At 43.8% G+C, this 20,074-nt stretch overlaps 1 protein-coding gene across 6 annotated transcripts in view; it reads left to right on the top strand.

Moving 5' to 3' along the window:
* FOXN3 (forkhead box N3) overlaps window positions 1–20,074 on the top strand; it is an 884,367-nt gene that overhangs the window by 407,744 nt on the left and 456,549 nt on the right. The gene's annotated exons all lie outside the window — the stretch shown is intronic.

Genomic DNA, 20,074 nt, shown 5'->3' with positions numbered 1-20,074 from the left:
AATTGTCGAAGCATCCACAAGTTTCCTTCAAGCTACAAGCTTGTCCGGCTCCCTGACCGCCGGCCAGCTCCTCACACGGCATCGTGGTGCTGCTATTTCATTGGGGGGTTTGAGTTTGGCATACAGTTAGTGCCTGGACATCATGGTGGTGCCGCCTGGGATATGCAGTGACCTTCAGTACCAATTCCGCCCCCCCCCAAGCTCTGCATTTAACCAAACCACCAGAGGTGTATGGCGATTCGTTCTGCCCTTTTTATTGTTTTCTAGTGGTGACATCTGAGGCTGGTATTGATAGTTACTTAACCAGCCCTACATTCCTGCTTACAGCATTCACTTATTCGTCAATACATTGTACCATCCAAAATTCACAAGTTTATTATATGATCAGCATTTTACAAAAGAAGCAATTAAATAGCAATAGAATAAAACACATACTTCCTATCACTTTTAGGAAATGTGTAAGTAAAAAAGACTCGGTGTCAAGACCAGGAGATGCCCATCATCTTTCACAGCAACCAGCTTATATGACATTTTGGTAATTTCATTATAATTATGAGTCACCCAGGCAGGCGTTTGCAGTAGTTTCACGATTGTTTGCAGCAGTTTTAAGATTGTTTGCAGCAGTTTTAGAATCTTTACTTAGAGTTTCTCATTGCTCAAATAGGTCTAATTTCTGATATTTATACGTTTCCCTAGTCTTCATTGCTTGATTTTTTGCTCGCAAGAAAGTGTCACTCAATCTTTGAAATGTCACTCATAATTATCCTGAAATTATGAAAATTTCACACATCGCAATCTGAAACCTTGGCAGCTATGGGTGTAGATTGACAATGTCTTTCCTGTGATATTCCCCAGGTCTAAAATATAACCCCGGGTGGGCAGAGTATACTGGGCCCGGGTATAAAGAGAGTTTCTGGCTCTGACTGTCCTCGGGCGGACGGGGGGGGGCCTGGCCTCGGGGGCAGTCACGTCTTACCAGGCCCGGACTGGCCGTTGCGGGCACCGGGCAATCCCCCGGTGAGCCGCAAGGGTGGGGGCCGGTTTTGGGCCCCTGGGGGCCATTTTTGTTACAGGGCCGTTTTTGCAGAATAGCTGCAAAATCGGCCCTGTAACAAAAACGGACGAAAACTGGCCCCGGCAAAGAGCTCGGTCGCCCCCCCCCGGGGGGGGGGGGGGCACTTTCCAGTGCCGATTTTGGTTCCCAGTCCGGCCCTGCGTCTTACCTGGGTTGTGAGGATGAGTGCTGGCACACGCCCAGGAGGAGTAGAAAGACAGACACAGCAACACACATAGATAATGTAGCGAACACCAGCTCTGAAATAAATCATGATTAGATCGCTCCTTGACACGCCTCTTTAAAGCTCTCCTTTTTAGGTCTCGGAACTGCGAACAGATTGCGAAGCAATCTGTCGTTCCGAGACTCTATTGTAATCATTCTCGGTTTCAAGGAGTCAAGGGAGACAGACAAGTGAGGTGCACGCGCAACCTTGGAACTGGGATCAGGTCGCGCGCGCCTCCTGTCTCCCATGGCTCCTTGGAAGCAGACTCACACGCACGCACTCACATACAGACCCCCCCCTCGCCGCGCATACACACACTCACAAAAACACACATACAGACACCCCCACCCCCTACCTCGTCTCGGCGGGTCTTTGCGCTCAGGGCCTCGCGGTCAGGGGGCCCGACGCCGCCGGCCCCGCCCGACATGAAAATGCGAAGCGCTGCGCACACTCGTGCAGGCAGTTAAAGTGCCCCGTCACCGTGGTGCTGTCTCACGCGGCCGTACATGCGCGCTCTCCTCGCCCTGCCACTGGAGCTTCTCGCCGGGATTGCGTGCCAGTGCTCGCGTGCAGCCGCCGTCCACGGCTGCGCGCGCGCCCCCGCAGCTGAGGCAGCAGGCCTAAGGTCGCCGGTACGTGGGCAGGCCTGTCAAGTGTCACGCATCAGGCGTATACCAGCAGTTGAACAGTTATAGATCTGCTCTGCCTCTCTCCGACGCAGTGGTGATTACAATGTTACCGACTAACAATCTGTTTGGCTGCTGTGCTGCTGAAATCCGGCTCACGTCCTCCTGGAACAGGAAGTGAGGTCGGTGACCAGAAACGGTGGGGCCAGCCTGGGGATTCGACTGGAGGAGTAAGTTGCAGCTGTGTCGTCCAGTCGGCGCCCGGCGTCCCTTAAACAGTCTTACTTCTGAGACTGTCTGAGTCAAGTGCGCTGCTGCTAGGCCTGCGCAAGAGGGGCAATCATTTAATAAAATCCGGCCCGGCCGTATTATCAAACCGGCGGGATGCCGACACAGCATGATCGACCACCTGCTGGCAGTCACACTTGGGGTCAGTCAGCACAGCCGCCACATGAAGACCAGGCACAGCGGGGGAGACTGCACGCAGTGCTGCACAGCCGTGTGGCTCAGTCAGGGTCTGTTGAGGCCGCCGGAACCCCTGTGGGCACAATGGCTGAGCACGTGGTGACTCGCAGCAACACCACAGCAGTATTGATCTTGTAGACCCGATGGACGGACCCCACCGGCGCCACCGGCCTGGCTGCTGAATTTGAACCACGCCAGCCCGGGCCGTCAGAGTGGTTCAGCAGCAGAGTCCCGTCGTCAGAGTCCTGTGAAGCAGATAAGGAGTCAGGACAGCTGATCGGTCTGGATGAGTCTATTGCTGGAGGCGGACCGGGCGGCAAACTCGCATTACCACGACCCGCGGTGACTCAAGGCCTGAGCCTGCCTGTAGCAGGCCTTGCAGATCAGAGTCGCTGCCTTTAATTATGGAGCGCTGCACCAAAATAAAACGGCAGACATTGGTTAAGCGTGTTAACCATTCAGGGAGCCCGGCAACTAACCTGCTGCCCCTGAAGGTGTCTAGGCACTTGATCTCATTATGGTAAGACAACTTTTTTCTGAGTTGATATTGTGACGTATGTACTGAGATGTGCTAACTTCGAGGTTTGCGAGGGAAAGGTTGGTGTTTTTCCCGAATAGAATTCCGGTACAGTGTACAGTGACTCTTTCCTAAATGAATTGAAAACAATTGAAAACAAAATCTGTATTATATTAGCTCGTCTGATTTTCCATTTACAATCCTGAAGCACTGTAGTACTGAAATTCGTAACATGCATTAGTGTCGTTGAGCAACATAATTTAATTTAAAAAGTACTTCTTCTTAAATACATGTGCAAAAAACTATCTAAAACAGTTCCCGGTATATTTTATCGCCGCGGCCTAGGCAACAGCTGTAGCCCAACATCAGTCCATAGACCTGAATGTACCTGAACTAATTTTTCTCTTGAGTGCAGCTCTTTTATTCTCTCTCTGTGATGGACTGTCTGGCTGACAGCTCTTACCTATGTATGTGCTACAGTACATATATATAGCTTTCTTTGTGCTTAGGACTTATCTTCAACGATACAAATGGGGAATGTCATTTCTGAATGGCCATTAGTCTCTAGACACTTTACACATAACTTTTTCTGACTTTAATATTTGTTCCAGGATTTTGTGTTTAGGATTGTGGAGTCCTCATCTGGGGAACTGATAAAGAAGTGCTCCTCATCCCAAAACGTATGGTGGATTAATAAACAAAATATATGAAACTCCACACCCCTTTTGTTGCCTGTGTGAAACTTTAACCATTTCTCTTGGTCTGTCGGCGTCTGCCATACCTTTGCATTGTCTCATGAAGGGACATACTGTTTAACACACAACAGCATCCAGGCTGTAACCTATGTGTGCCTCAGCCTCACTCACCTGAGCATTGCACAATGCAGAGTGTTTGTGGCCACCGTCCAATCAGATTAAAAATGCACTAGGTTAGTTCCCTTCCCTTTCTAGAGATTTGCAGCTGTTTTAAGATCTCCTTAGAATTTCTTGTTGTTCAAATGGATGTAATTTCTGATATTTCATAGGTTTCTCTCATCTTCATTGCTTGATTTTGCTCGGTAAAAAGTGTCACTCATAGTCGTTAAAATGTCACTCATTATTACCGTGAAATTATGAAAATGTCACACATAGCAATCTGAAACCTTGGCAGCTATGCGTGGGGAGAAGCGGGTTGCTTTGCTAACACCCAAGCGTGCAGGCTTGCATGGTTGTGCAGGGCCCAGTGCTCCTAGTCCTTTGTGTGTTCTTGCTGGCTGGGCTTGCTGCCTTTTGGCTTTGCTGCTTGGACTTGACTACCTTTGTTTCCATTACTTTGGCTGGACTTCTCTTGGCTAGGCAGCTTTGGGCTTCCTGCGGGCTCTCTCTCTACAGGGGTCACAGTTCTCTCATTGATCCCAGCGCCTTCTCCACGGGGGCCGTAATGCTGCACAGTGTCCGATAGTGGCCCCACCCGATCCCGCCAGCTGATTAAGCAGCATATGAGCAGGTATGGCTGTAGCTCGGCACCTCTCGGGAATTCTCCTGCCCACATGGTAACAGCTACGGGGGGCGTAACACAGGCCCCCACAGCACGTCTAGCAGGACACTACAGAGTTAAGAGCATGTTCTGTTTGCAGGTGAGAATTACCCCCAGGCTGGGATTAAAGCAGTAATTGGGGCACAGACAAAAGGGACTCTGCAGGTCAGCAGCAGGACAGAGGAATGTTAAAGTTTCCATGTATGTTTCCCAGCAAAACAAAAGTGTATGTGTGATGACTGACCATGTTTTTAAGATCAAAATTACTCCACCACGCATTGTAATGGTGGCAGAAGGATATACCCAAACAGTCAATAGAAAGACAGTGAGACTGAAACACCCTTCAGTGCTGAACCAATATGTGATTGACAATATTTTAAGCCATTGACTAAAGGGTCAAGAGTGAAAGAAGGCAATGGCTAGAGGAAGATGACTAAATACTCACTGCATTCTTCTCATATCGTGCTGAGACATTCAGTTGGATAGAAATTTGAAGATTGCCCTTTCTGCTGCTATGGTATTTTGGTGCAATTAGTGTTGCAATATTAAGCAATGCCAATAGCTCAAACTTAATTAACCCGAGACCTATTGCATTGTAAATGCTTGTATTTTTAACTCTACATTTAATAATTTCAAGGTCACCTTGTGGAAATAATAATTTGTCTTTATACTCATCGCTTGGAAACGTAACACGCATTTGCAATATGATAGGTCACGCATTTATGCGAGTTTGAGCTATTGGCATTGTAAATGACAATGCCTTTTATTTATATTTTGGTTTATAAAACAAAACTAAAAGGCATTGTCATTTACAGCGCCAATAGCTTAAACTCGCGTAAATGCGAGACCTATTGCATTGCAAATGCTTGTTTATAGCACTGACTGTCTGTCTGTCTTCTTGGCCGGCCTTGGGGACTATCTGGGACTTGAATGCGATTGCGATCTGATTGTGTGCCACTGCACTGCCACATTTCTAACTTCATTCATATTTAATACATTTATCAATTATATTTCTCTCTCATTAGTATAGCGTCACATCTTCTTAGACACACCTAATGCCCTTTGACTAGCTTTGCACTATTAAAAACTGCCCAAAAAGTGACAAGTTACATCTGCTGTCTTAAGAGGTAAACCAGCGGCATGGGAACTCCTCACTTCCTCACTCTCGGGATTAGAACTGTAAAGCGCCTCGCACTTGTGAGTGGCTAGAAATAAACGACGTGAGCTTTTCTCTGACTGATGTGAAGAAGCGATTCACAGCAAGGTGTACGTGTATGTTTGCACAGGCTGCCAGCAAGTGTATCGGACTCGGAGACAGGTCGAGTGTAATAGTAAACGCTTGTGATGGCAAATGGTGTTTGCACTGTACGGCATCAAGCACATTAAAAGAATGGCCACTGAAAAAAGTTTCAAATGTGTAAGCTTCAGAAAACGGATATTATTTATGTAAAACGACTAACAAAGCTATATGCAAATAAGATGGTGCTACTGCCTAGTGGTTACATTTTTGCCTAGGGTACTAGTATGAACCTGGGGTCTTTCGATTCCAAATTCACCCTTCGACCACATTCGGAAATACTGGTCAAACAAGTAAGTCTGTCTTACCTCGGCCTCCGGACCCAAGAACTGAAGTCAGTCCCAAATTTTAAGGGGAGACGACGGCGCTCGCGATATGAAAGGTGGGGTGACACTTTACTTTAATTCTAGCAGCGCAGCACACACTCCCCTGCGCTGCCGTCTCGTCTCCTCCCACAGACTTGGTGCTGGCGCGCGACCACCACGACGCGTCAGAGGACGTAGCACAGCGCGCGGGGGCTGTCCCAGGGCCGTCATTGGTAGCCTAAAGATTGACCGCCCTGGGACCCACAAACTGTGTACGCCACCGCCACATCGCACCATCATCACATCACGTCATCACCAGTATAGGTGGTGCGTGCGTGCGTGGTGCGTGACGACGTGCTGCAGTATAATATTTTAATTTGTAAGCAGGTGCGCACCGTGCAGGTGCGCTTGCTTGCGGCCAGCATAACCAGATTGGTGTCACCCCATGATGGGGTGACACCCGGTGCGGTCCGCACCCCCCGCACCCTCCTAGTGACGCCACTGTATTAGTGTCATAATTCCACATCAGCCAGCTGTACACTAGTGGCCACCCTATGCACGTTTACTAGCAGGAATCATGTCCATGCATGAGGTAAGGTTGCCAGCAGTAATGGGAAACTAGCTTTGCCAATTTGGAATGCCTTTATGTGGGTAATACATAACAGCCATTGATGCAGGGCCCCCGGTATCCAAGGTAATAAAGTTAACAATAAGTCACCCAAATGCCGCATGATTTTATCACTCAAATATCAGTATTAAATATATTTTGGAAATTCAACCATTTTCCCTATACATCAGATTATGAGTTCTGAAAATAAACAACCGTTCATCTTAAAAATGCACCTTTCAATTTTGGTATACATATATTTATTTAGCCAAGTAAAAACTTCTGATTTATTAGGAGAGCTACTTACAGGTGGCTGGAGCGCTACCAGGTTCACAAGCTACTCGGAGAAGTCTGGCATATTCAAACATAGCTATGAATATGTGGCCCTGGAGAAGAGGAAGCCTGAAATTAACAACTCAAATGCTCAGTAGTCAGTCTCAATGGTTAGGTGATGCTGGATACAGAGGTAGGCCATGTCTTCTTTCCCATCCCACAATAGGTGTAAATCCAGGCTATGCATGATACCCCCTCTTACTTTCACTCTCATTCTTCTACTACAGTCAGGTGGTGTATTATAGTTGTTCTGGTTGCTCATTGAGATAATCTAATACCCATATTCTCAGACTCAACTATCACAGTTCTGTAACTAAGCTATCCTCCAGCAAATCACACTAAAGCTAGTCTCTTAAGCAGTGAAGAAAGACATCTATCCCCAGCAGCCCTTTGATTTGGGCTGTCCATCAGCCTTCCAGATCAGGATATTCCAAGAGCAAAAACCCTTCTGACTATGACAATGAACACCTCTCGGCCTTCTCAATGCCCATGCATGGGCTCCATTAGACAGATATAATCACAACAGCATCCTAAAATTAAAGGCAATCTACTTGGGAGTGGTTATGTGTCTCTAATTAGAGATGAACTGAAGTATGCTGATCTGTGCTAAACTGAAGTATGCTGAACTGTGCCATTCCATGTTTGATATCAATAGGCATGGAAGCACTTACTCTTCTTTGCTTTCTTGCCGTAGGGCTATTGAGGTGGGCATTAGATGAGCATTTCTGGTGATAATCTCGCCATTTTCCAGTCTCTGGAATTTATGAGCAGATATGCTAATCAGGTGGAGACAGGTTTGCCGTGAATGTGAGTAGCACAATAAGGTGGTGCCATTTATCTTTTGTTTTAGTTTTTTTTAATGGGCAAATGTTTTTGTCTCCAGGAACAATGGTAAGTCAATTCATTGACATTATTGAAAGAAAAGACTCTTTTCAAAGTTTGTCTTCCTCAGCTGGAAGTTTGTGCTCTCATGCTTCTCTTAGCCCTGTGTTTGAGAAGGTGGACCTTTTTTGGCCCTATTTAACTGCCTTTGCATCTATAGGACCAAAGGAAATGATATCCTATTTGTGTATTATATTTTTAAACCCACTTGCGTTAAATTGGAAAGTGAACTTTCACATCCCATAACACATAGTCTTATCAGCAGAGACATTTAGTGAGCATCAATCATTCTCTAACAAAAATTCCTAATGATAAGGATAAAGTGTTCTCTATTAACTTTCACCAAAGGTATTGTCAGACTTTCATGTGAAACAGGAAGCCTGCTTTTCTACTTTTTTTCATTGAATTTGTAGATTTTGATTTGTTGAAAGGGTCCTTCCATAGTGTATATATAAGGATTGCCTTTATGTTTTAGGTGGATCGGACTCCAGTTCTGCATCCTTAAAAGGGATTCTTTGTCTAATATGGTATCTCTAACCTTGACTAACTTGCCTTTAATACTACTATTGTGTGTTGAGTTGCACTTTCACGGGATCCACGCTCATGCAGATCAAGCCAAGGCAGCATCCCACGCTTTCAGGCACCACATTTGTCTTAATGTGATCTGCAAAGCAACCACTTCAGCACTTTCTGAAAACCCTACACTATATATTAGATCTCTGGTCCAGAACGGACGCACAGTCCGATCAGATCACAGGGAGGAACAATGTGACCCGACGCTGGAGAGTCACACCAAGCACCGTTTCCCACTTGCTTGTGGAAGTTCTAGAATATTCAAGCACATTAGGAAGAATGGAAACCAGCCAGGGATGTTGTAAAAGAATGAGTTGCTTACCATAGTCATTCTTCTACATCTAGTCACACGGTCCACATTTCATTAAAGTACCCCCGCGGACGCCGCTCTTTCATAATTGTTTTCTATAGTGTGCTGTACACCGAGAGAAAAGGAACTACATTGGAGAAGGTTATGGGTGTGTTGGGGACATAGCTTTGCTCCAGGAGGGCTAAAACAGAAGCCTGCCCGAGCTCCCAAACTGCTTTATTCTTGCTGCGTAAAATGGTCTGATCCTCACTTATCAATGAAGGATTTAATAAAGTGAAGTGGGGAGGAAGTAGCTTTGTTATAGGAGATAGCAAGCACTAAAATCTTCTTCCCATTCATACTAGGGCTGCACCCTCTCTGTTTGCTTTTCGAAAGGCCCCGCAAACCTGGCTTTTAGAAATTAATTCTTGTTGATAGTTCTGTGAGTTGTGCTCAAGTTGTAGTAGCGCCAAGACACCCCAGGGTAGACACGCGCTTTATACATTTTTTAACACAACACAACATAACATAACAAGGACATTTCAAGAGTCAGGACTAAGAGTCCAAGATTCCGTCTGAGAAGTAACGTGCTTCTTCATTTAACAAAAGGCTGTTAAATTCACATATGCATTGAGTTACATATTTGCATAGTGCTTGTGCCTGAGTATGATTGCTTCAAAGCACTAGAGAAAAAGAACTGAAAAGATTTTTAAAAAGAAGGCTGAGCAGGGGAGCGCAAAAAGATGTAGAAGGTGTGGTCCATTATTTTGCCTTTTAATTTGTGCAGATTTTGCGTCGTAAACATGAAGCCTTTATTTGTTGGTTTTGTACTCCTTTTAGAAAATAATGCTTTCCATCCCCACTTTATACTAATTTGTTGATTGTTGTTTTACTTGTGACTACCAATTGGCAACAAAGAAGCCATCTAAACCTGCAGTTCATTTCACTGAGAAAGTGCCTTATCGACGCCGAAGCCTTTTCAATCCCTTCCTGATTTGACGTCACCACCCAGACACCACTTCAGTGTGCTCTAATGCCAAGGTTGCTCGTCTCTGCCTCGCATTGATTTTTAAATTGTGTGTGTTGCAGTTTGAATGCGTTCTGTTGATTTGTTTTGAGAGCCTAGCCTCGATCGTGTCAAGCACCCGCACTGCATACAATGACAGGCGATGTCCGGCTTCCGGTTTGAAATGACTAACAAGCCGTAGAGGGAGATGATATCATTCAAGTTACATATGCCTCACTCCTCGATAGTAAAAACACGCTGCTTGCTCTCTTTCAGGCCATTGTAAGACTGGATGATTGTTTTTATTTTAATGGCTTGATAAAAACAGCGCTTCTGTTTGTATGCAGTGCTTGAAATGGAAATTTAGAAGTGCAGGTACTCTGCACCAGAGTACCTGCTTGTTTCTGAGAAGTGCCGGTACTCGCAAATTGAAAGTATTGCATTTCTCCCTCTCAATATTCAAAAGTGCTGGTACTCCGTACTGTACAGTACCGGCCCATTTAAAGCACTGTGTATTTGGTGTGTCTATAGTGTGAACCTAACGACAAGGCAGTGGAGCACTGCACATGGTCAAAGATTAGCATAATGTCACTGAGCGATAGTAGAGGTAGTTGGGTGGTGGACGGCCAATGCACTGTGATGTAGTGTTCTTTAAAGAGGTGAGTCTGTAAATCTTTCCTAAATGTGAGCAGCGTTGGGCAGTGCTAACGTATATAGGGCTGGTGTTCCAGATCCGGAGTGCATCGATGGAAAAGGGCTGCTGCCTTGTTTCATTCTCTGTTACACTTCTTATTCTGCTGTCTGATGGGTCCTGGCAGTGAGTGTGCCAAGAGCCAGCAGAGATGATGAGCTTGTATGCAGGATAAGCAGGGCACTGGTCCTGATGGCTTTGTAAAGAATGCAGCTGGTTTTGAAGAAGGTTCAGGGCAGCATGGGGAGCCCATTGAGTTCCATCAGGATGGGGGTGGAGTGATCCTATTTCTTCAGGCCTGGATGAGATCTTCTGCTGTGTGACGCAAACGGGTGTGGTCATGACGAGCTGAGCTCGTCACAAGCACGGTGGCGCTGTGTGTGCCCCCCCTCTCAGCGCCGCGGGGGAACTAGCCCCGCGGCGAAGGGGTTAAAGGATGCCAGTGTGTACTTTGGGAGGCTATGGTGCAGGGTGTTATCACAATACAAATGCAAGACTATGAGGACTTTAATTGTGATTCTGAAGTTGCTTTCTTTAAGAAAATATTTCACTTTTGTTAGAAGGGAGATCTGGTACCAGGCTGTCTTTTTTTTTTTTTTTTGGCAGTGTGTCCCTTGAGGGTGAGGTTGGTGTCCATAGTGAATCCAAGTGACTTGGCATTCAATGAATGTTGAGATTCAAAGCTGTCAAGGTTAGTTTCATTGAACCAGGTTTGTACTGTTTCCTGTCTGTTACTCTTCGCAAATAACAGGATTCTGTTTTTGTTGGGTTTAACTTCAGGTGTGCACTGGAAATTCAGGTGTTAGCGATGTGCACACATGTTTATATAGCGTAAACTCAACCCGAAGGTATCAGAGCTCTTTACATGAGCACCAGTTACATTACACAAGGACACATTCATTTTTGATAGGCAAGATTACGTGATTTGGCCAGAATCACAAGATGTTGAGCCGACGCTGAGACTTGAACCTGGTTCCCCAATTCAAAGGTTTCCAGCTCTGGCCATTATGCCATATCCTCTCCACAGTGTTTGAGACATTGGCTGTCTGACGCAGAAGACAATTAAAGTAGAGTTGTGTATGATAAGCATATTGGTCAATCTTAGTGCTGTTATCTGTGACAAATTTGCATACACTGTATGCCACAAACCTTTTTTATCCTTTGTGTAAAATTGTGTATCAGTTTTAATGAATAGTATGTTATTAAATTTATATCTGGATATGTACATGTCATAGTGTATTTTCGTTTTTTAATATGTTTTGAGGTATTTTTCATGTGTTAGTTGGTTTACATATTTGCCTGGGTATTTTACTCACAATTGTTATCTGTGACAAGAACACCCAAGTGGCTCCACATAGAGGCTGGATGACAGGAGACAGTATGGAACCCTGCAGGACTCCACAGGCGATGGGGATGTTTTGGGACCTGGGGGTGCCCATGTGAGCAAACTGGTGTCAGTTGGAAAGGTAATAGGAAAAACAGTGAAGGTCGTTGCCAGTGAATCCCATTCAAGACTCTAATGTGCATGTGAGGGTGGTATGTTCACTTGTTACAAAGGTAGCGGAGAGGTCCAGCAATATCATGAGGTAGGGGTTCATCTTCATCTGTGGTCAAGAGGACATTGTCTAGCATTTGTAAGGTAGAGTTCTCCATGCTACAGCTTTGTCGGAAGCCAGACAGGTAGTTGTACAGGAGATGGTTAGCACTGATGAGATCTTGGAGTGGAACATAGACTGCTGTTTTGTAATGAATTGTAGATTAGTGACGGGCTGGTAGTTGGTGAAGTATCAGGGTCTAGTGCAGATTACTTTAGGAGTGGGCTGATCTGACCTTTCTTGAGAGCTTCTGGGAGGATGTCTTGATTGAGGGAGACATTGACAATGGTGAGTAGTGGTGAGAGAGAATCTCCAGAGAAAGAGAGCGATCTTTGATAAAGGATGAGGGATGACATCATCTTCATAAGAAGTGGCTTTGGGGCAGTTGAGTATCACTGTGAGATCTGCAAGAGATAGGGGTTTGAGCATTGTGGGATTAAACAGGAAGGGGTGAGATTAAGAGATGAAGCAGGCTTGCTGTTGTAGTGCTTTTGATCTTCTGTATTTTTTCGCTGAAGCAGAGGTTGATGGCATTTAAATTTTCTGTGGAATGTTAAATAGGTAGGTCTAGCAGGTGATTGATGCAGTGCTTGATTGTCGTGAAAAGTATTCTGTTTCTGGTGGTGGCTTCATTGACAGTGGTGGTATAGTACTTTGATTTAGCCAATGTGATGAGCTATCTACATGTTACGGGGAGAGACCTCAGTATCATGAGGTCATTGGGCGATCTTCCATTGTCTTTTCTGTTTGCAGATGGTTTGTTTATTGTCAGTAAGTTCTTTATAGTACCAGGGCGCTGAAGGGGTTGACTTGCATTTGGTGTGTTTAAATTGGAGGGTGGGTGTTCAAATCGCTTTGCAAAAGTGTTCAAGATGTTTAGAAGGGTATTGGCATCAGACTTGGAGTTGGTAAAGTGATAGATGAGTTCAAATACTAGGTTTACTATGGAGAATCTTTGAAAGATCTGAAGGCTCGTCTTTCTATTGTGTGGATCTTGGTTTGTTGGTAAGACACTGAGCAGGGAGATAGGGATTGCAAAGTGGTCAGTCCAGTCCAAGAGAGATAGGCGTGGCAAAGTGGTCAGTCCAGTTCGAGATTATATTATGTTTTAGATTCGATTATTGGTAATTTTGTGAAGACCGCGTTGAGGATGTGACCTTTTTAGTGTGTTGGGTGTGTTCCATACTGTAACTCATTGAGAATGTCGATGTGGTTGATGCTTTTGTTCCTGTGCAGATGGTTGATGGGGAATACAGTGTACTCCTTTATTCTATTAAACAAATACCACTTTGTTTCTGTCCGCTTGTAGAATTTTGTTTAGAGTACTAGGAGTATAATCTTCAGCTGAGAAACACACAATGCACCTTAATTATTTTGGCTTTTAGTGAACATAAAATGTGCAAGATGGAATGCAGTCAGCCTTGGTATTCACCACTAGGCCTGAGAGCTCCACCATGGGCTGTGTCTGGTGAAGCTCCTTAAGCTCCTCTGGCGCTCACTTGGATATAATAGAACCATACATAAAATCATAGACACTGACAACAGACAGGCCCCTTCCAGTTTGCCTAGTCTGTGGCTGAACCTGTGAAATATCCAATGCTCCATGCCTGTTGAGTGTGTTGTGGTGAGAAGGGTAGAATCTTTCCCATTATATACTGTCCAGATTGCCAGTCTACAGGGAAATCATAACCTTCCAAATGTTCTCTAAGTAGATTGGGTATTATGTGCCTTGCCTAGAATTTTAGTAAGGAAACGTGCTCAGTATTGGCAAATAATAGTCCTTCCAGCCCTGGCTTGTCCTTAGGGGTAGAGGGGCCCACCCCTCATTGTTCTGCAGATATAAAGAGTGTATGTCAGGCTGAGCAAAGATCAACCTGACAGACACTCTATTTTCAGGTCAGACAGCCAGGGCCTGCATATGTGTTAAATTTGCGGGTGCTGCTTGCCTTTCTAAGCTGAACTTTGCCAGGCTGAGAATTTCATAGCCCTGTGAGCATGATCTCCTCAGCCCTGCAAAGCATTTGAAGGTCTTCCCCTTCATGACGAGGGGGTGCGTCACAGATAGCCTCAGGCCTGGGCGCTTCACTTTTGAACTGTAAGTGCCCAGAGCTGAGTGTCAATCAGTGGCACCACATCACAGAGTGGGGTAGTGTCAGCAATTCTCAATGAACCCTTTTGTGGCTAGTATGAAACTGCTGCCTCTTCTCATTGACTGACCAAAGCCTGTGAGAGGAGGTGGCAGTCCCAGCCCTCCTGGAACCTTGAAGGCTTCCCTCTTGCCACCTGAGCACACTGCTGCAGCTCTGTAAGTTTTTTTTAAGGTTCACTGCTGCATGTGTGAGTGTGCATGTAGATGAGTGAGTGTGAGTATGTATATGTGTGCATGTGTGGACAGCCCCATGCTGCTCCAATTACTGGCTCCCACGGAGTCTTTCTCTGGTCCAAGGATGATCTTTTGATAGGTGGCATTACTGAGGATTGTTATCGACTCTCAGTGTAGAAACTGTAATGATGGCAGTGGTTGTGTTGGCCAGTCAACATGCAGATCTTTTTATGATTCTTGAGAACAATAAGTGATATTATGTTGAAATTCATGTCAAGAATTTTCATGGATCTGGGTTGAAATACGATAATACATACTTAGCCCACATGTGTTAGACGGCTGCATGAGTATATTATTGGTGGCATGTTTATCTTAAGCCAAAAATCTTGCCGGGTCACAAATCTCGGGGCCATAATACTTTGGAAACGGAAATCTCTGAGATAATTATGCATATTCATATTAGTTTAAGTGTGTAAATTAGGGTCATGTTTAGAGTTTGGTTTAGGGTAACAGTAAAGAAGAAAATAGGGCTAGGGTTAGAGGTATTTAATATGTTAGGATTAGAGTGAAGGAAAGGCTTATGGTTAGTGTAAAGATTAGGTTTAGGTAGTAAGTAAGGAATATAATGAGGGTAAAATGAGGTACGTTTTACAGTTAAATTTATAAATAGGCTAAAGATTACTGATAACATTTAATATAGGGTTTTGGATTAGGATAAATGTTACGGATTGAATAAGTGTTAGTGGCCAAAAAAGAGGAAATAGAAAATCCAGGATAGAAATAAAGTTGGGATAAGTCATGTAAAGAGTAATCTCAGAGTGATTAATAGACCTGAAAAAGTAACATGCCCTTTGGAAACTGTGGTTTAACTTTTGTTGCTAGATCGTTATGTGCAGTACTAGAGATATAAGTTACAGAAAATTGACTTTTTCGAAGAAGAAACACTGAATGTTAGTAGATCTTTTAGTGGAGCTTTTGTGAGCTGATTGTGTGGAATCGCAGTTTTTCTTATTTTTAGACATGTCATCTTCATCATTTTATCATTTTCCTTTATTTCGGCTTAATTGAACCCTAAAAGGTACAATATAAAACATTTTTTCTAATGAGTTAAAAACGAAAAAATATTCCAAAGAGGAAATACATATGTCATTAAGATGCGGTTCCATTCAGTGATCAATACAAATGTCTCTCAAAGTGCAAAATCCAATAAAATTGGTAAAAACAAATACTCAGTCCCCAAAAGAATGGCATCCTATGTGATCTAAATAAGACCAATTGTATGTACAAAAATGAAACAACAACTTGACAATAAAAGAGCCAAAGCTCATGATCTAAAAGGACTACTCAATTTACATAAAATAGCAAATGTGCAAAAAATAGCCTTTGCATCTTATTTTAGTGCATTCATCTTAATGTGCCATGTTGAAGAAAAGTAGCTCGCAATTGAAAAAACAATACAATCTCTAGTGTTTGTTAAGCATATTCTTAAAGCGGTGTGGTGATCACTGAAGTCAAGAAGTTGACATAGAAGAATAATATAATGTGAGTGATATTCTGCATAAGGCTTACAAAAAATAGACAATGTTCATCGTTTTCCACTGCCCGGCAGCCCATATGACATGCGGTGGAAGTATTTTTTTTTTTAATTCCAAGAACAGGTAAGGAAGGCCAGTGGGAGAATCCCGACTCTGAATTTTATGAAAAGGGCTTGTGCAACTGGATTGATAAAGTTCATAAATGGCTTAAAATCTGGTGCACATTTGAACGACGGGTAGGAATCTACAAGTCTACCCAAGGAAACAGCAGATATTTTGGCTCCTAGAACGAGGTTCCAATAACTCATTTTTAGTTTCTCACAAGCATCTCGAGGTAATACAGTAGAATCTTGCCAAAAATGATTCAAGCCTAGCTTTAATATCCACTGTTTATATTTAATAACCAGGTAATTTTACTAACTGATTAACCATCTAATAGAGCCCTGACACAATTCCTATAGGAACCCAAATCCTCACTTGTCCAAGTCCTATTGGATGGGTCTCAGAGCAGCAATGTCAGAAATGTATCTAAGATTCAATTCAAACCTTATTGGAAGAGTGGGGGAACTAGTGGGGAGTTTCAAAAGAGACTTTGCAAAAGCATTTCCAGCCTTTTTGAGATCCCCATGGTTGCAATGACCCGACAAGTTTGCCCCGTGCAAGAATGCCCCACATGCTTGAATCTTGTCTTTGCTTTAAAGATAGTACACTTTTCTCTATCTGGAGCAGGCATCTGTGGAAGTCATTCAATCTCACACCCAAATAATCAAATTCATGAATCCTGCCCTACCACTCACCCTCTAAGACTACCTTACCCTTGGGTGTTTTACGGGCCCTAAATACCATAAATTGTGATTCATTGCTATTAATTTCTAAACTGTGCTCCTTACTCAAAAAACTGAATTTTTCCAAGAGAATAAATAGTCCCTTTGTAGTTTTGGAGACCGAGTATTGTCTGCGAAAATAATACCCCGTATTTTGTGTCCCGCAATTTTGGGTGAGTCATTTTCTCAGTCTGAAAGGTAGGGGATGCATCCATTTGTGTATAAGAGGAAGAGTATAGAGGCCAAAACACAGCCTTGTCTGTTGCCTCTCCTAATGGGAATATCTTCCGTCAATTCCCCTGCTGGACCCCCACCTAACCCTTGCAAAATGTTCCGCATAGAAGGCCTATATTAAAGACAATACCCCAAAGAGACCCCAGCCCTTTCCAAGACCTCTCAAAGTTTTGCCCTTGGGGCAAGATCAAACGCAATGCGGAGGTCCACAAAGGCAACGTATAACGATCCCGATCAATGTCTACAGTCTTGCATTTAATGGACGTAAACCATGTTATCTGACCAACTGTACTAATATTGAATCTGAATACCACCTGAAGATGCGATTACTAGGCCTGGCTGGAGCTCGCAGAGTTTCACTTCACGGAATTCCACAGAGTTGCCCAAAAACGATGCCAAGTTCAGCAGAGTTCTGTGAGCGGGCGGAATATTGCGGTGCCACCTTTAATGAAGTCCCCTTGGCTGATGATTGTCGTTGGGGCACAAAAACCCCTATTGCTGTCACAAGTAAGTCTCCCACAGTGGGATTACCGAGATATTGTTGGAGGACCCTCCCCTTTTCTCAACCACTACACAAATGGGCCTCCTGGTGCACTACTGGTTGGGGGATGAATTCCACTTGGCTGCTGTGGGTCGGTGGGGGCCAAGAACCCCTATTTTCACCACAAGTAAGTTCCCTACAGTATGATTGCTGAAACGTCGTCAGCAGCGAGATTCAGAACCTATTGGTTCCCCATCTACAAGCGAGATGCAGGAATTGACGGTTTGGTAAGGCCACACCCTTGCCGATTTACCACAGCCCCCCCACTGTTCTGAACTCTAAATGAGGCCCCTAGATCTTAAAATCTTGCCCTTTAATACCAACTCCCCCTCCATCCTTTAAGTAATATAGAATTCATAACCTTGTTAATATTTATAAGCTACAGGGGAACCCAGTTCACTCGGTCTACAAATGCTGTTATATTATGCTGCACCTTATTTAAATAAGCACAGTAAGAGCATTGGGATGTTTTTTATGTTAATCTGAAGAAATGCAGGGAGACAGCAAGGGCAGAGGTTTTAAGGGCATACTACCCCATTCAGACACACTCCTGGTGCTATTGCCTCTTGTTGTCCCATCTTTGTGGCTTGCTTTCCAAACGTTTGTGACTCTAGATTGATTGATTGACTGCATTTATACACTACCTTGGTTTGGTCTTCTGCATGAACTGCTTTTTTCACCGTCCTTGCCAAGGATTTTCTCATGAATCATTGATAGGTAGAGGACTAGAAGACGAAGGCAAGGTGGCAGATAATGTCCATGGGGGCAGGATGCTTGAGATGTACTGTTGTATTTCTGTTCTAACTGTAGACAAATATTTCAGGCATCGGTAGGAAATACATCATCCCAGTTGTTAGGAGTACTTCGCTGGTTGTATTCCTTGGTGCGGAGGGAGGATTGCAGTGGGTAATCCAGCAGTGCACAGTTTTAGAGAAGCTCTGATTCCCAGTGGATCACCAGCTGTCTGTCTACCCTTTGGTGAATGGCCGACAGTGTGGGCTTCCCACTCCTCTTGGAGTGCTGTAGGGCCAGCTGAGCAGCACCTACTGACGTAGGCCTTTGCAAGTGTTTTGAATTGAAGGGAATAATACTATTGACATTTGATTTAGGATTCTTGTGTATTTCCTTTTTTTAGGTGTATGAATTTGATTAGATGAATTTATGGTTTTGATTCATCCCCTTGTTATATTCTCTGTGTTCCCAAATTCATTGTGATTTTATGTAATTTTTATTGATTTTATGTATAAATAAACTGTGCTTATTTTGAACTTACTGTTATCTTATGTTTTTAAACCTTATGCATTGCTCTTAGTTTCCGAGTCTCCATAGTTATAACTGTGTTTATATTTTTAATATTTGTTATTCTTCTATGTCACTGAGAAGTTGATGTTCGTAAAATTTATTTATCCAAAGGGAATCTTATTTTTGACATAAAGTCCTTTGCAAGTGTCATACACGCCCCCACCAGCACTGCTGGGAGTAAAACACTTCAGAGGCAGCTTCTATTCCTAATGGTGGAAAGTCAGTCTCTATCACTTAGGTAATCTGACAGAGGAGGCATATCGGCTCAGCTAGTGGTGAGGTTGTTACCACAGTACTCACTGTGGTAGTCTGGACGCTCAACTAGTCAGCACCCTCCCCTCCACGCCACCCATTCCTTCCTATTCTGCCTCCTGCTCGTCATCACTTACCCTCCCAAATGCACGGAGGGCAAATACAGATGGCTGGGGCACAACTGGGGCCATGAGATATTCCTAATGTGATTCCTTTTGTTGTAGCACACCAGCAGCCAGTAGAAACTATTGTACTCCCAATATGGTACCAATATACCTGCGTTTGTGTTCTTCACTCTCCAAACGTAATAAGTTAAGCAGCCTGCCTTGCTTCAGAAGGTGTCTACTCACACAGAAGGGGGCCCCTGAGGCAAATACATAGGCAGAAAAAACAGGGGAAACTGAGAAATACAATCAAGACAACATTTCTCTGACTGAACAATATATTGAAAGTGCTAATGCACTGGTCTGTTTGAATGATAGTGAGTGTGAGTTGTTAGGTTGTGCTTGGGTTATTTTGTGTTCATTATAATTGTATTTTCAAATATTTGTATCCTTTGTAATATATTGAATACATTTGATTAATTGTGTACCGAACCCACCTGTGTACCGTATTGCACTAGGCCAGTTTTCATGTACATATAATCATGTATTAGTGACGATTAGTACTTTCAATAAATTGTTCAGGCAGAGAAATGTTGTCTTGATTGTATTGCTTCAGAAAGTGGTAATAGATGTAATAGATACAGTGTAACACAGTATGACACCCAATAAACTGAATGTTCACTCATAACTAAGTATTTAAATACAACTAATAATGATTTAGTTCACGGGTACTGGCAAACATTTTCCCAGGGGCCACAAAGTTTGGTCTATGATGTGACCGAGGGCTGCATTGGTTTCAGCAGGGTGGCAGTCAGCGGAGAGTGAGGGATGGGCTTGGTGGTAAGCTGGGCGTAGAGGAAGTGAAGCATATATCGTCAGTGTCTCGATTGCACAACTTGTGAAACTACTAGTTTGGGATTAATGCCAGCTTTGCGATTTAACCAAATTGTGTGATCCTAAGCAAATGTTTCATTTCAC

The sequence above is a fragment of the Lissotriton helveticus genome, chromosome 9 (genome assembly GCF_964261635.1).
Source record: "Lissotriton helveticus chromosome 9, aLisHel1.1, whole genome shotgun sequence".
In the NCBI taxonomy this organism is placed as follows: domain Eukaryota; kingdom Metazoa; phylum Chordata; class Amphibia; order Caudata; family Salamandridae; genus Lissotriton; species Lissotriton helveticus.
The sequence above is the reverse complement of the archived record's forward strand: the minus strand, read 5'-3'. Positions and strand labels throughout refer to the sequence as shown.